This window comes from Tupaia chinensis, unplaced genomic scaffold (genome assembly GCF_000334495.1).
Source record: "Tupaia chinensis unplaced genomic scaffold, TupChi_1.0 Scaffold145870_1, whole genome shotgun sequence".
Lineage (NCBI taxonomy): Eukaryota > Metazoa > Chordata > Mammalia > Scandentia > Tupaiidae > Tupaia > Tupaia belangeri.
In genome coordinates, this window is record NW_006205727.1 from 4221607 (window position 1) to 4237060 (window position 15454).

At 39.3% G+C, this 15454-nt stretch overlaps 1 long non-coding RNA gene across 1 annotated transcript in view; it reads right to left on the reverse strand.

Moving 5' to 3' along the window:
- Window positions 1-1514: 1514 nt before the first annotated feature.
- The window catches only part of LOC102496280 (uncharacterized), a 72874-nt gene continuing 58934 nt past the window's right edge, over window positions 1515-15454 (reverse strand). Inside the window, exons 2-3 of the long non-coding RNA XR_337414.3 lie at window positions 6230-6476; window positions 1515-3118 (exon numbers count right to left, since the gene is read on the reverse strand). This is a non-coding gene — a long non-coding RNA (uncharacterized LOC102496280). The remainder of the gene's footprint in view (window positions 3119-6229; window positions 6477-15454) is intronic.

Here is a 15454-nt window from a genome sequence, read left to right on the forward strand (position 1 = left end):
TCCCAGCTCTGGCAGTTTGCCTTTTCACTTTCCTTTTCTGTCTCTCTCTGGTCAAATTAAAAAAATAAAAATAATGAATAAAGTTAAATAAATAAATAATTCTTAAAAATAATAAATAGAATTAAATAAATCTTTTTAAAAAGAGAAATATCATGGCTCTAGTTAATAGATACACATTGAAAAATTTTAGCGAGGATAGGATGAAAATATTTAAAACTTAGGATGCTATTTGGGTAGTAGGGTGAAGCATGTCCTGAAGAGTGAGCATGGAGGGTGTCCTGGAGGCAGAGAGAAACAGTCTCTTTGAATTCTACAGTTGGGCCTTCTTTAAGAAAGGTCGTGTGCTTTTAATGGTCCTCCCTCAACTTTTTTCTAGATTTTTAATTTCTATCTTTCTATTATGATCAGTATTGCCTTTGTTTTGTCTAGATTGGGCTGTATTTCCTGGTTGGTTTCTTATCTCTCTTTAATTCAAAAGGTCACATTTTTGTCATGCCTCCTACCTTACCCAGCCCCTTCACATACACTTCCTTAGTTAACTAATTCCTTGAGCATGGTTGTGAGTATGCAGCTCAGTGGAAAATATCACCTCCCTGACATTGTCACAGTACATTCTCAGTGTTGTGGCTGTCCGTTTTCCTGGGGTTCAGATAATATGCATGGGGTGCAGGAGCAGTGGGTATCACCCTGAAGCAATGTGGAGAAAGGAACACTTCATTCCAACAAGGGCCTCTTTCAGTCCTTGCATGGCCTCCTGTTTCCTGAAGCCCAGACTCACTCACTGATCCAGAAACAACAGTGTGAGCACAACTGCCTTTCCCTGCTGCTGCTTTGGAGGCTAATGTTATTCCTGTGTCCCAGCCAGGGCACCATCCCGAGGAACATGGAGCCAGTGTGCTGTGGGAGAGGAGGCTGGTGTTGAAGTTGGCCAGCTCTTCCCCAGCCACAGTCATATCCAACTGGAGGCAAGCTGGGGCTGGAGAGCGGGCAGGAAGCTGACCTGCACAGCCTCCATCTTTCTTAGTGTCAAGTGTCTGCGGACAGTGTGGATCGTTTCTTAGGAGATTATCTTAACTGGGAAGATTTCTTTTGGTTGGCACTGGTGAGGAAGTGAGACCTCATGCTGCAATTATTTCCAACCTGGTTGTTTTTCAGTCTCCATAGCAGAACTCCCGCATGTGGATGGAGATGTTTGGGGACCTGAATAAATATGACTTCCATTCAGTCACTGCCTTTTGGGAATAGAGGAAAAAGGGCTATTAACTGATTTAAGCATCTGATTCTAATCTCGTGTGGTGATTGTTTGGGCTCAATTACTGGATATTTAATTTTTTATTTGAAAAATGATCGTAGAGGTCTACAAAGATAGCTTCTCTCTCTCTCTCTAACTCTCTCTTTCTCTCCTCTCCCTCTCCCTCCCTCCCTCCGGTCTTTCCTGTTAAAATCTGAGACACAGCTTGAGAGAGCCTTTCTGTAGTTATAGCTGACCCTTGTACAGGATCTTGCAACTGCAATGTGGAGTTAGAGCTAGACTGTGGTCTCCTTTCAGTGACATTAATGGAGTGACTCAAGAAAATTGCTTCTTTTCTCTAAGCCCCTGTTTTTCTCATCTGTAACATCTGCTTTATTACAGGGTGGTATTTCTTAATCATTAAGGATTAGAAATGATGAGTAAAGCACTAGAATAGTGCCTGTCACACCGAATGATCTCTCTAGATGAAAATTATTATTTCACTATATCAATTGTCACTCACATGGCCTGCAGCGACTCTGTAAAGGAGTGAATCAAGGTTTCTTGAAACGGATATGTGTGTGAGTCTTATGACCTGAGTAAGAAGCATGATCAGCTTAGTCAGCAAGTATTTATAAATGTGAAAACATGGCACTGTATTAGACGGCGTTATACAAAAAGCAAAAATATAAATGTTCTACACATTAAAAACTTGCAAGTGTATGTGGTATGCCACAAACATATAGAAATATTTGATGTTTAAAAATATAGTTAATTCTGTAGATCTGCAGATCTTATATTAAAAAATAAAAATCCTGCCATCTTCCTACACCTCTACTTTCCAGTGATCTATATGAAGTCGGCAATTCACTGCTGAACTTCTGAAGCTGTGTGTTTGCCTTTGGGTTTGGGGCATTCACATTTTCATTTGTGATAAATTTAAGTAGAAAGCTGATTGATTACCTGAATAAGACACAAACACTTTATAGGAGAAAATGCAGCATAATTTAGGTCTGCTTGCTAATCAGATTTATTTAGTTTTCTGGTTCCCTTTGACTGTGTTGGTACCACCAGGTTCTGAAGGAATTTGCAAATTTTATTACTTTTGCTCTCTGTTTCCAAGGGATCACTTTGTCTCTTATCTCTTGACATCTGTGCTTTGCTGTCTCTTGCCAATTCTGACATCCTCTCTCTGCCCATTACCCCACCACCCTTCAGAACTCTTTTCCTTGAAGCCTTTCCAAGCAGGTGCTATCCGCTGCACTCCTGACAGACATTCTGCTAATGCCTGTGTCTTACGGATGTTCTTCCTCCTGAACGATGACGTGTCTGTTTTTATATAGCCCTAACTGCCTTTGTGTTTCCATATTTGTGACTTGGTGTTTACCAGCACTTATCTTTTCTCCTCCCGGAGAGCTCAGGAGGAGAAGGATCCCATGTTGCTTTTCATGTAATGCTTCCACGTTGTCATAGATTAAATGAACGGGGAAGATGACAGATAAGGAAAACACTCAATATGCTTCTTTTTTTTTTTTTTTCCTGTTTAGCAGTTCTCATCTTAGTCTGATATCTTTCTGTAACTAAAAATATATTAGGCAAGGGTTCTGAATTGTAACGTGCAGGAATGTGTGCAAGTTTGAACTAGTGGGTGACTCATTGACTTTAAGGAATTTAAAAGTGGTGGTTTACTAAAAGTCAGCCTGAGAAAGGGAGAGAGAGAAGAGCAAGAGAGAAAGTGAGTGAGAAAGAATGAGAGCTAAGAAGTACTGCCATGAGCAGAACCATCTAAGTGAAACATTCCCCAGCTCCTTGTAACTCACCAGTACTTCTCCCCATTCTTGAAGTACAGATAACAAGGTGTCTCTCTATACCTGGCCTCTAGGCTACCTGATGGAGAACAGGAAAAAGACCATAAGTTTTTCTCTCACTCTCTGTTCCAATGTGGTCAGTAGTAGTGGTAATTGCTACCATTTATTGAGCCCTTACTATCCATTAAACTCCTTACTTACTGAGCTTCATTTATTGAGCCTGTTTCTGTGTCCAGACACTATTTAAAAAAATAAACACTATCTTATTTAATCCTCAAAAACAAACTCTGAGGGTTTTCTACAGTTTTATAAAAGACAGCACAGAAGCCCAAGGTTACAAAGTAAATGGTAAAGTTAGGTTATGTGTCCAGGCCAGTCCACATGCTAAGGCTTGTTCTCACATATTTATCTTTCATTTTGGTTTTTGATCCTTTTTTTTTTTCCTTTGGTAAGGAGACGGAACCTCCCATTTTTTAGCAGCTGAGAATCTGCTGTGTATCTAGGGCTTAGCTTGTTAGGTAGTTTCTTAGTACATTCTCAGTACATTTTTGCTGAATGAGCAAGTGAGCCCAGTCCATTACTCTGTGATGAAACATGGAATAAAACAGTGCAGTGTCTAAGAAAAGGCCATGATGAGGAGGTAGGAAGGAGTCCTAAGTTCTTTTTCTTCCTCTTTCCTTCCTTCCTTTTTCTCTATGTTCCTTTCTTTTTTTTCTTTTTCTTTCTTTTCCTTTCTTTCCTCCTTCCTTCTTTCCTTCCTTCCTTCCTTCCTTCCTTCCTTCCTTCCTTCCTTCCTTCCTTCCTTTTTCTTTCTTTCTCTCTTCCTTCCTTCATTCCTTTTTCTTTTTTTTCTTTTTTCATTTTTGTTTTTGGTGTAGAGAGACAGATAAAATGATGAGAAAGCACCCTTCAGGGAACATGGCCATGCTGTAGTCCCTTCTCCTCTCAGAATTTTGGGCTAACACACATGTGCCTGGCATATTTTTCAAGCTGCCAGGCCTGGGACTCAAACTTTGGAGTCAGCCATGTGGGATCCAGCACCTTAACCACCACACCATTGCTGGTCCAGTTCTTGCTCTTTGTTACTAACCAAGTGATCTTGGGCAAGTTGTATGTGTTTTGTGGTCCTCAGAATGTTACCTGTGAAACATAAAGAGGTAGAAGAACAGAGCAATCTCTTTAATGCCTGATTCTTCTGAGGTGTGCAGGAAAGGTCTATAGATCCTATTGGACATGTCACAGTAAAAGTGGAAGGAGTTAAAGCCTGGAATTAAATAATTCTGCTTTTTCTTTTTTATCTCAGAAACCTATATTTGTGATTTGTGATAAACTGCTCTGTTTTCCTATGCCTGCTCTCCCATTTGGCAAGGAGGAGTATATTAACACACATCTTTCCTTGGTTACTATTTGTCAGGATCTCACAGTTTCATATAAGAAAAAATTTAGTAACAACATGACATGGTTTAATGATCATAAAAAAGACCACAAGCATTGTCTAATGAAAGCCCAGTTATAACATCTTCCTCAACTATGGAAATACAGAACTGTGATGGCATTTAATGTCTTGGGTTAATTATAGGTGTTTTAATATCATAGAAATATCTGTGCTTGTAGCAGTTGAGGAAAAATGTCAAGAAAGTCGTATTTTTGGGAACCAGCAGTTAGCATAATGGCTATGTTGCTGGACTCCCACGTAGTCGACCGTGGTTCGCGTCCCAGACCCGGTGGCTTAAAACTCAGTCGGGTGCGTGTGCGTGCGTGCCCAAGATCCTGAGGGGAGAATGGAGGAGAAGGGATTGCGGCGTGACCATCCCCCCCTGGGGGGTGATTTCTCGCTTTCTGTCTCTATGTCTCTCTCTGTCTGTCTGGCGAGCGCACGCGCCCTATAGTGAAAATCTCTCCAAAAAAAAAAAAAAGAAAGAAAAAAGGCTCCTCAGAGGGGGATGGTAGCAGATTTTCTTAAGGAGAATGCAGACAGTGAGCCCTTGAAGGGGAAAGCAGGCAGAGAGCCTCCTAGTTCTGGAACACAAGGCTGCACAGGTAGCAAGGGGCAAAGACGGAATAACATTCTAGATCCTTTGGAGATTCTCTTTATTATTTTCTCTTACTACAGTAGAGTTTTCTTCCCTCACTGGATTATTCTTCCCTAATGTAAATTTAATAAGTCACAATGGACAGCTGTATTTGTTTACTCTACCACACCCCAACATAGTTCTCTATTTCCATAAGTACTGACAACTGATTCTTGGATTTACAAGGTTAAGATAGAGGAGGACTGATTGAACTCAATCCATTTCTAATATAGTTATTAATTTAGTGGGACCCTCACTTCTTCAACTATGAGAGATAGTAGAAAAGAGGTAATGTTTTTGAAAAGTTGAGTGGGATAAAAAGCTGTGCTGGGAGAAATTGGTTCCTGGCATTATATTATAAATATAACAATCAATTTATAAAGTGGTTGATGGTAGGGTGTCATGGAGGGCATTGTGGAGGGCAGGAAGAAGGAGAGTTAAGGAAAGGTTTTTTCAAAATGGCAGATAAGGATTTTGATTCCTATTCTCTCAAAGATGCCTTGTTTGGCTAGAGCCTGTTTCTTTCCAGATTATTCTAGTATAAGAAAGGCCCCTGGTGGGTATTACTTGCAGATATCTACTTTAGAGATCTATGTAGTCCTTTTTTTTCTCCTTCCTTGTCGTGTGTTCCAAAGTTCTCCACTATATCAGGCCTGTATTCTTTTTGCTGCAATTCAAGTTACTGCATATTTTACTGCTGTTTAAATTGATACCTCACTCAACACGAACAACTTTCTTGGGTTAACCCCAAAAGTATCTATTGAACACCCTCTTTTGGTCTAGCTGTCTTCATAATACCTTTGCAGGGGACTGGTTATCTTGGCTTCTCCCACAATTGCTTTAGAAGCCTGCTCATCTGCCCTTGTCGCTCAGCCCTGGATTCACTTTTGTCATCAACCAAATATTGAAACAGGTGGAACCTGCCACAAGAAATGTGACCCCAGTGGAAAGAAGATGACTCAGTCCTGGCAGTTCAAGTCATGTTTGAGAGAGGTGACCGTGAGAATCCAAATTCCTCCTGTGGTTTTTGCAGCAAGGGACCTTTGAATGGTTTCCTTACTGAAGAATGTGCAATTTCAGTGTCATAAATGTGGCCAGTTTAGTGCAACTGGACATACCTGCCACACCTTTGCAGTCTCCTCACACTTACCACCTGCCCCAAGTTGCCTGCTGGAGAACCATTTCCCAGCATTCAGAAGAGCAGTTACATCACCTCACGAGAGAGTGCAGGTTGACGATTTGCTCAAAGGTTCTGACATATAACCCAGGGTCAGAGCAGGCATCTCAGGTGAAGCCAACGAGGACAGAAGTTTACTGCATTACAGGCATGTGTCATATTTTCTCTTGCACAATTTCGTTTGTGACCTGTTAAAGGTAATTTACATATTAGTCACTGAATGTCATAAAACATATAGTTCTTTTTTCAGCTCTTTTTTCTCTGGTCTCAGAGCTACTGCTGGGTCAGTTTAACCCAATTTTGAGAAATCTTCCTGGAGGTACCCAGGTACTTCCTGGCTACTTCTTTCTGCCCAGTTGTTCATTGTGACTTCTTAAATTTATGTAAAGGAAGAACAAACTAGTGGGAAATAAACTCTACTGTAGTAAAAGAAGATGTGAGTTCTCTGCCAAGTTTCACAAGTTAATAATTATGTGACTTTATCTACTTTGGGCAAGTCGGTTCATCACCTAGTACGTCCGGTTTTAATTTTATATAATAAAGATAAAATGCTAGTCACATGTCTCTATACAGGGATGCTATAAAAACAAATTAACTAATGCATGCCAAACTCTAAGAACTCCTTTGAAGTAAATCCTACCTAAAATCAGCAAATTGAGGTTATTGTTATAATGATGTAAATGGAAGTAAATGCTCACCGAGGCTTAACTACACAAACATAGGAAAGTGGAAGGGAAGTGTTTTTGTGCTAAAAAGAATACATGGCTAATACCCCCACTGCTTTTTTTCCCTTATCTTCTGGGTGTGTGTACCTTAACATTTTTTAATTGCCTATTTCTTTCTTGTGAACCTTTTGCTAAAACCTGTTAAGTTTAGACTATCTGCTGAAAAAGCAGATCCTTTTGTTACTGATGTTTTACAACATTTAAGTATTTTGACCTAAATGCTAGAGAACAAAGTCAATTGTTTAACTAAAAAGGCAGAATGTAAATATTTAGCTTAGGTATTTGGAGCATCTATTTTCACAATTGCAATACTTCCTTGCAAATGTTAGAGAAAGAGTTATAGTGTAGCTCTTTGAAAAGTGTGGGAAATTAAGGATGAAATAAAAACCTGACCATAGACTTCCTTCCTCAATTGTGTACAAGAGCTCAGTAAGATTCTCTTACAATTGAACAGCAAGTTTATTAGCTTTTTACGTGACTTCATACCACTTATTTTTGGAAAATATTAATTGCATTTTAATAGAGACATGATTTATAATGATTTTAGTGAAATATTGAAATACTAATTCTTGGGGGAAAATGTGCTTTTCATTTAATTTTCTTCAGATTTCTTTATTCCCAGGTTCTACAGATCAATTTAAATTTCATAATGTAAGTCACTTTCTTGTTTGAGCTCTTGATCATTTATTTTGTCATTTGGCTGCCCATTCATTTATTTATAGATTTATCATTAAATATTCGATAACTTGTTAATATGTGCCAGTCACTGTTCTAGGTGCAATAGTATTTTCATAAAGATATGGACTTTTCATTTAGGCATATTTCTCTTATATTTGCCAAACCAATTTGTTTTAAAACACATCCTGACAGCTAGAAAGGTATATGAATATGCATTACTATGGTAATAAGTGCATGTCTACACTTCAGGGTTTTGACAGTGCTGAGGAAGGCAGGTCAGGGGCAAAAACAACAATGACAATAGCTTTCTCCAGCAGAACCCTGCCATGTGCCAGGCAGTATTCCAGGTGCTTTCCATGCATAAATTAATTTAATCCTCACAATAACTCTTCCTAATCTTATCATACAAAGGAGAAAGCCAAGGCAGAGGGTCTCCTCACTTTTAATTATTGTTCTAAAAATTACGGGTGTTTAATAAATGCTGGAGCCCAAAGAACAATATTACACATCTTAAAGTGTTTGTGAAGATTAAAGTAGAAGTCATGCAAGATGTGTGCAGCTCAATAACTATTAGGAAAACAAAGAAAAGACCATAGAGTAACTGTTTTTATAATTATACCAAGTGATTTCTTTAATGTCTGTCTCTGTCGTAGATCTGAACTTGCTTTCTATGAACTGTATGACCTTGGGAAAGTTATTTTACTTCTCTGTGCCTCAGTTCCTTCATCCGTAAACTGAAGCGAGTGATTATGAAAATTAAATGGAAGAATAAATATAAATAGTTTAGTGTGTATCTGGTACATGATAAATACTGAATAAATAAATAGCTATTATTATTTGCTCTCACTATATTTCCATTCTTCCCCATGAGAGGAGGGAGACTGGTGAAGCAGCAAATTAATTTAAGATAAAACCTTGGCTTAAAACAAAATCATCAACTTGAACCTCAAGCAACTATGAAATTGATAAATTTCCTATACTATGTAGTACAAATTATTGTATTGCCCAAATTGTATAATGCCAAGAAATAACTTATCATGGAAGGCTAAAGAACAATTGATTCTTTATCATTTTGTTTGCATTTAGTGAGGATCTTCTGTGTGTCAGTCCCAGTGCTAGGCATTGCAGGTGGTTCACAGAAGGGAACCCAATATGCTTCTTCCAGTCACAAGTGAACAGTCTTATGGGTAAGACAGACCACAATTAGGAAAATTAAATAGCAAAACAATGTGGAATGAGGAGAATGATGTACTCAATGTTTTAAAACTTAAAGGAAGTCTTTGAGAAAGTTCCTTGATGGGACCACTTTGAGCTGCCAAGGAGTGAAAAGTGCCTTCCAGGAGGTGAATAAACACACAGTAACTAAGAGTGGAGGCAGCCTAGTAAATGAGTCAGACAGAGCAAGCAAACAAAGTTGAAATCCTCTACATTCTTACCTTAGAGCCCAGATTTTGTTTCTGAGATACACAACCTAATAGGGGAGAAAAGCATAGGATTTGGATTCTGACTGGGTTCACCTCTCAGTCCTTCACTTGTTAACTATGACTATATCAACACATTTAACCTGAGCTTCACTTTCCTTATCTGTAAAATAAGCATAATTCTTGTGCTTTCTTTCTTCTTCTTCTTCTTCTTCTTTTTTTTTTTTTTTTGGAGAGGTTTTTGCTATAGGGCATGTACACTCACCAGAAAGACAGAGAGAGACAGAGAGACAGAAAGCAAGAAATTACTCCTCAGAGGGGTTGGCCACGCCACAGTCTCTTCTCCTCCATTCTCCCCTTGGGATCTTGGGCACACATGCATAGGCACCCAGCATGAGTTTAAACCACAGGGTCTGGGACTCGAACCACAGTAAACTACATGGGAGTCCAGTGACATAGCCATGACACCATCTGCTGGTCCCTAATTCTTGTGCTTTCTAAGATAATTATGAGGCTCCAAAGAGATAGAATTGTGATAGGACCTCCATAGGTCATAAAGAACTCTGTGAGCATGTGGAATTTGCAGCAGTGTCTACTTTTAAAGGTCCTTTTCCTGTTAGAGCCCCCATTTGAAAAACATGTGTACTTAAATCGTATATAGAGCAGACATTTCTCCGCATAGCATTTTCTTTTTTCCATTAAGCACTTCTGGGTTCTTGGTAGTTCTTTTGTAAAACACTTCCTTTTGTTGAAATCTTGAACCAGCATTGATATTAAAATTGGCTGTTGAATGACGGTTAATGAGCCAATTTATTAAAATCATCACTTAGTCTTTGGAAAAATGATGGTCCCCTATGATTTTTTTGTCATGGATTATAATTCCCTCCTGCCACCCACCCCCATCATAGAAACTCATCCTTAAGTACTTTAATGGACCGCATCTTGATGTTCTGTAATTCTAGCTTGCAAAATAAGCTCTCCTAAATATATCATCTCATGACTTCTCCAGCTTGCTATGCTTTCAATTTCTCACATCTTGGGCTATTTGAAGATGTTTATATTTACTCACTCCCCCAGCAGCCCCAGAAGAAACTAGGAAGCCACCAGACTCCCCACATTGTCATCTCCATTCATTGGCTGGCAGGGGCAAGATTCATTTCCCTACTCTTTTGACTTGGCGGCACATTCCTTCCTTTGCTGTCCTCTTATGTGAATAATTGCTGCTTTTAATTAATTAATTAATTAATTAATTTTAAAGAGATTTTTGCTATAGGGTTTGCATACTCACTGGAGAGACAGAGATAGAGGGACCAAAACCAAGAAATCACCCCCCGGGGGGATGACCACAGTACAGTCCCTTCTCTATTCTCCTCTCAGGATTTTAGGCATGCACACACATGTGCCTGACATGAATTTTAGGCCTCTGAGTCTGGGACTTGAACCATGGTCAACTACGTGGGAGTCTAGCAATGTAACCATTATGTCATCTGCTGGTCCCAATTGCTGTTTTTCAAAAAGTTTATTTATTTATTTATTTATTTATTTCCATGAGAAGGAGAGAGACAGACGGCACCCCTATATAGTCTTGACACCGTGATCCACACCAACTTAAGCCAGTCCTGGATCATTATGTGCCTGGCATACTCAAGGAAGTCTCTGGACACAAACTTGGAACCTTCTCACGTGGGTTGGTCTTACAGAAGTCATGTTTTACTGCTGTGCCACTATCTAGCCCTTATTGTTGTGGTTGATAACTAAACGCTGTTAGTTTTATTTGTCTTTATGATTCTTTTTTCTACTGGTTGGGAAATCCAATGACTTGCTCCTTTTCTAAAAGTTCTCCCCCCTAAAGAGTAAAAACTAATAAAAAAATTTATTCTCAGGTTCTGTGACTATGGATTTAATTAATAGAATTAGTATTTTCCCACATTGCTGGAGATGGAGAAAGGAGAAAAAAGCTATTATTATAAAACTATAATGTCTCTTTGAGAATGCAGTTATAATTTTTTTGATCATTTTCCTATTTTTTGAAGCAATATATCTTCCATTCAATGCTAAAGTCTCCCTCCTTCTCCTAAAATCTTGGATATAAATCCTTAGTCCCTGGTTCTCTTCTTTTTATCCAGGATACTTTGCAGTTAAAAGCAGAGCTTGGATTGACCAGGAGAGGTTAGGCAAACTTTGTTATCCATGATAGAGCTTCTACTTTTATTATTTTATGATGTCTATTTCATCCCCCTCCCCTTCCCTCTCATCTTCTTTCTCTCTGTTAGTATTTGCAGATTTGCAATTCTTGCAAATTTGCAATTTTCTCTCTCCCTCTTTTTAGATTTTGCCAGAGGATGAGAGTAGAGATAGTGAGAAAGCACCCTTTCTCCCTTCCCCTCATGCCCATGAACATGGCCACAGTGCAATCTGTTCTCCATTTTCCCCTCCTTTCAGGATTTACGTCATGCATGCACACATGTTAATGTGTTTCCCAAGCCACTGGGTCTGGGACTCAAACCATGGGGTTGGCCATGTTGTATCCAGCTGCCTTAACCACCATGCCACAGAGTGGTCCACAATGCTCTTCACACACCTACTCATTGGTGTTCTCCAGGCCTCTGGGATAGAGAACTCCAACAGATTGATCTCCCACCTGGCAGTGCCTGCAACAGTACTCCTGCTGGCTTTAGCCAGTGCGGTCTGGAGCTTGAAGTCTTTGTCTAAGCAACCAGGCTTGGTGAACATAGTGTTCTTTCTGATGTGTTTGCAGCAGCTTCCTGTTGTAGAGTTTGGGAAGTGAATTTGGTAATAGCTAAGCTGAAACACTTCTCCTTACTCTCTACGTCAGAGATGTTAGCTGAAATCTGTGTCAACTTTTAGTAGTAAGGACAAAAAACTGTTTTAGGAGGTCATAATGAATAGGGACCTTGGCTGCACCAGCTGGGCCTGATTACACAACTTTTCTTAGCCTCAGTTTCCTCCTACAAGAGATGGTACTATCTCCCTTGCATGGTTGTTATGAGCAGGCAACGAGATAATTTAAAGATGTGTCAGCTACTTGTTGGGGAGTACCCAATATGTGACAGCCATTTCTCTTCTAGAGATTCTTATGTTCTGTTTTATATCCATGTTGTGGATTTTGTCTTCTGAAGTTTGATTTTGAGTTCCGGTCATGTAATTCATATTTGCAGTATAGCCCCGGAACTGTTGTTATCCACTTTGGCCAGTAGAATAAGAGCTCCTGGAGGTAAAGGAGGCATGGCATAGTCATCATTGTGCTACAGGAGAGGGATATAGAGGGCAGGGCCCAAGAGCTCAAGCTGGAGCTACACCATCTAGGTTCAAATGCTGCTCCTAAGCTAGTAGCTATGTGACCTTGGGTGAGTTACTCAGCCTCTCTGTGCTTCAGTTTCTTCACCTATGGGGGTAGGGATAATACTGTATACTGCCTCATAAAGAGGCTATAAGAATTACCTGAAAGCAGTTCACATATATGTGTAAGAGGCTTAGAACAGTATCTGGCTCAGTGCATGTTGTTAGAATTCACGACATACACCACACTGCCCCTGCATAGGGAATACTTTCCCCAAATGCAAGCTTGCAGGTGAGTAGGCAGTGGAGCCTCCCTCTGTCCCTATGTTCCTCAGCGACTGCCCTCCTCCTCCCACACCAAATGTGGACTATGCATGCTGATGAGAGAGAGAGTATTGAGTAGGATTTTGGTTCCTCTTTATGGGAGAGTTTTTCTTTTTCCTCAAGACCCTCTATTTCTGCTTCTGTAGGATCTTCTATTTACCTTCTACTTGGTACCCCTAGGGTTCCTGTTTATATTGATTTTGGCATTTGGTTCCATGGGGATAGGACGGTGTCCAGTATATTTAATGCTGCATCTGTAACTTCAAGCCTCTGGTAAAACAGCTTCTGAAAACATGTTGAATCAGTGATACATGGGACACTAGAAGTGCTATTGGATGTGAGCAGTTTCCAGGAGACATTACCCTGGCACTTAGGTTCATTGTACTGGGCTGGGGCAGGGGCATGGATATATGAGAACGTAGCTGTAGTGGGAACATAATGTAGCTTTACAACTACAGGGAAAAACAAGCAAGCAGGATCTAATGTCTGTTTTAGAAAATAGTTTCATTATATATCATGTTAATCCAAAACTCAGTGTTCAGTTTCAGGTAGAATTTGGAAAGAGAAATTGAATGAGAGATTCAGTATGTAAGAACCACACAATAAAGGCTGATTAAATATTGTTTTTCTCAATGCAAACCTTTATCATAACTGTCTCTTGATTATTAATTGGTCTAGCTCCTAAAGGAAACTAGCCCAGGAAGGTTATCCCAGCATATTTTTAGCAGTACTTAATTGACCTCTAGCCATTCTAGCCACTCCTTGAGAGTTAATGGCAATATCCTGGATGTTTAGTGTCTTTCTTAGCGTATGATATATTACTGCCTGCTAGGCCCAGTATCTTTTTTTTTTTTTTTTTTAAGAGAGATTTTTGCTATAGGGTATGTGTGCTTGCCAGAGAGTCAGAGAGAGAGAGAGAGAGAGACAGAAAGTGAGAAATGGCCACACCATAATCCCTTCTCCTCCAGTCTTTTCTCGGGAATCTTGGGCATGCACACACATGTGTCCAGCGTGAGTTTTAAGACTCTGGGTCCACGACTCGAACTGCAGTCTACTACATAGGAGTCCAATGATGCAACCATTATGACATCTGCTGGTCTCTGGGTCAGTATTTTTAGAGAAATTCTGTAGATCAAATTTCAGGCCGTGGCAGGAGTCTGTTCTAAAACAATCATCAACCAGGTTGAAACAACATGAAAAATATATCTAAGTTTGCTAAGAGCATCATTCACCACCCTTCACCCCACCTGGAGAGTCCTCCTCTTTTCTTTGTGGCTTGGAGTTGATTTTGTAGAGAAGACTTTCCTACATTATGTATGACACCTGACTGTGGACGTCATGTCAGGTTAAGTGGTCTATGTGTAAGCTTTTTTAATTTAGCAGTAAAATTTTTAAAAAATGATGATTTTTGACTCTGTAGTCAGCTACTGTATTCCAAAGAATTTACATCTTATGATCAAAATGTGAGGTGAGGCACAAATAAAGGTGTGTTATGTAAAGTACAAAAACAGGAAGGAATTTTGGAGCTTTTTTTGGGGGGTGAGGCCCTCCACAAACTGTACATAATTTTGTAATTATAGCACAAATAATGTGAAATTTTATCCTTATAAATAAAACTCCCAATTCTTGTTTTCTTTCTCAACTAGAGGAAACCAGAAAAGGAAAGACTATTTTTGCTTTAGGATTAGATTTATTTCAGGCTTATTTGTTGATTTTTGGATGTGTTCCAAGCCCCTGTGGAGAGAGGGAAGTTCTGGAGTCAGGAGGACCAGGCTTTTGATCCTGTCTTTGGCTCCAACAAGGTATTCACAAGGGGCCAAGTTGCTTAATTAAACTGAAGATCAGTTTCCTCATCTGAAAAATGAATATAATACATCTACCTCACATGTTTGATGGTAGTAGTATCTAGTACAAATCAAGTCTGAATATAGATTGCTTTTTTCAAAAGTATTTATTTTTATTCATTATTATTCCTTTTCATGCTAATAAGAGAGAGAGCGAGAGAGAGAGAACCACTAGGTCCAGTACTCAAAATATGGTTGGCCATGTGGGAGACCAGTACCTTAACCACTATGCCACCTGCTGGCCCCTAGATTACTTTTGAACATACCCATGTGTAGAAATAAAACTAGGTTTTAACCCAAAACCCAAAGTTTTAGATCTACTGCTTCTTAGTTTTAAACAAATCAACTCAGAAACAAAAATTTAGACCTACAGGATTTGGGAGGATTGTCCAGTCTTAAAATCCTTGACATACAAATGACAAAGCTGAGGCCCAGAAAAACAGAGCACTTTTTCTAAGTCCACACAGCATGCCAGTTTTGAGGTATTGAACAAAAACCAGGAGTCAGAGGGGTCCCAGGCCTTTTTGGCCATATTGTCCTGCCTTTTGGTAAAGAGTGACAATAGGTATATTATATAATAATCATTTTTGTTTCTAGTGTCAAACTACTATAATATTCTGAAAAACTTCTCTAGATACAAAGTTTAAAAAGGCTAAAGATGATGATTATTTGACTATAAAATAATTAATGAGCAGAGAGCCTTAGAGTTTAGCTATAACTCAGAAAACTGAGGCTCAGAGAGGTTAGTACCAGCCTGAACAGACTTGTGGACTCACAGTACTGGAATTCCTGATTGTCCATTCCCTGACCTCCTGGGCTTCTGGCTATTACTATTATTTTTATTTATTTATTTATTTATTTATTTATTTATTTA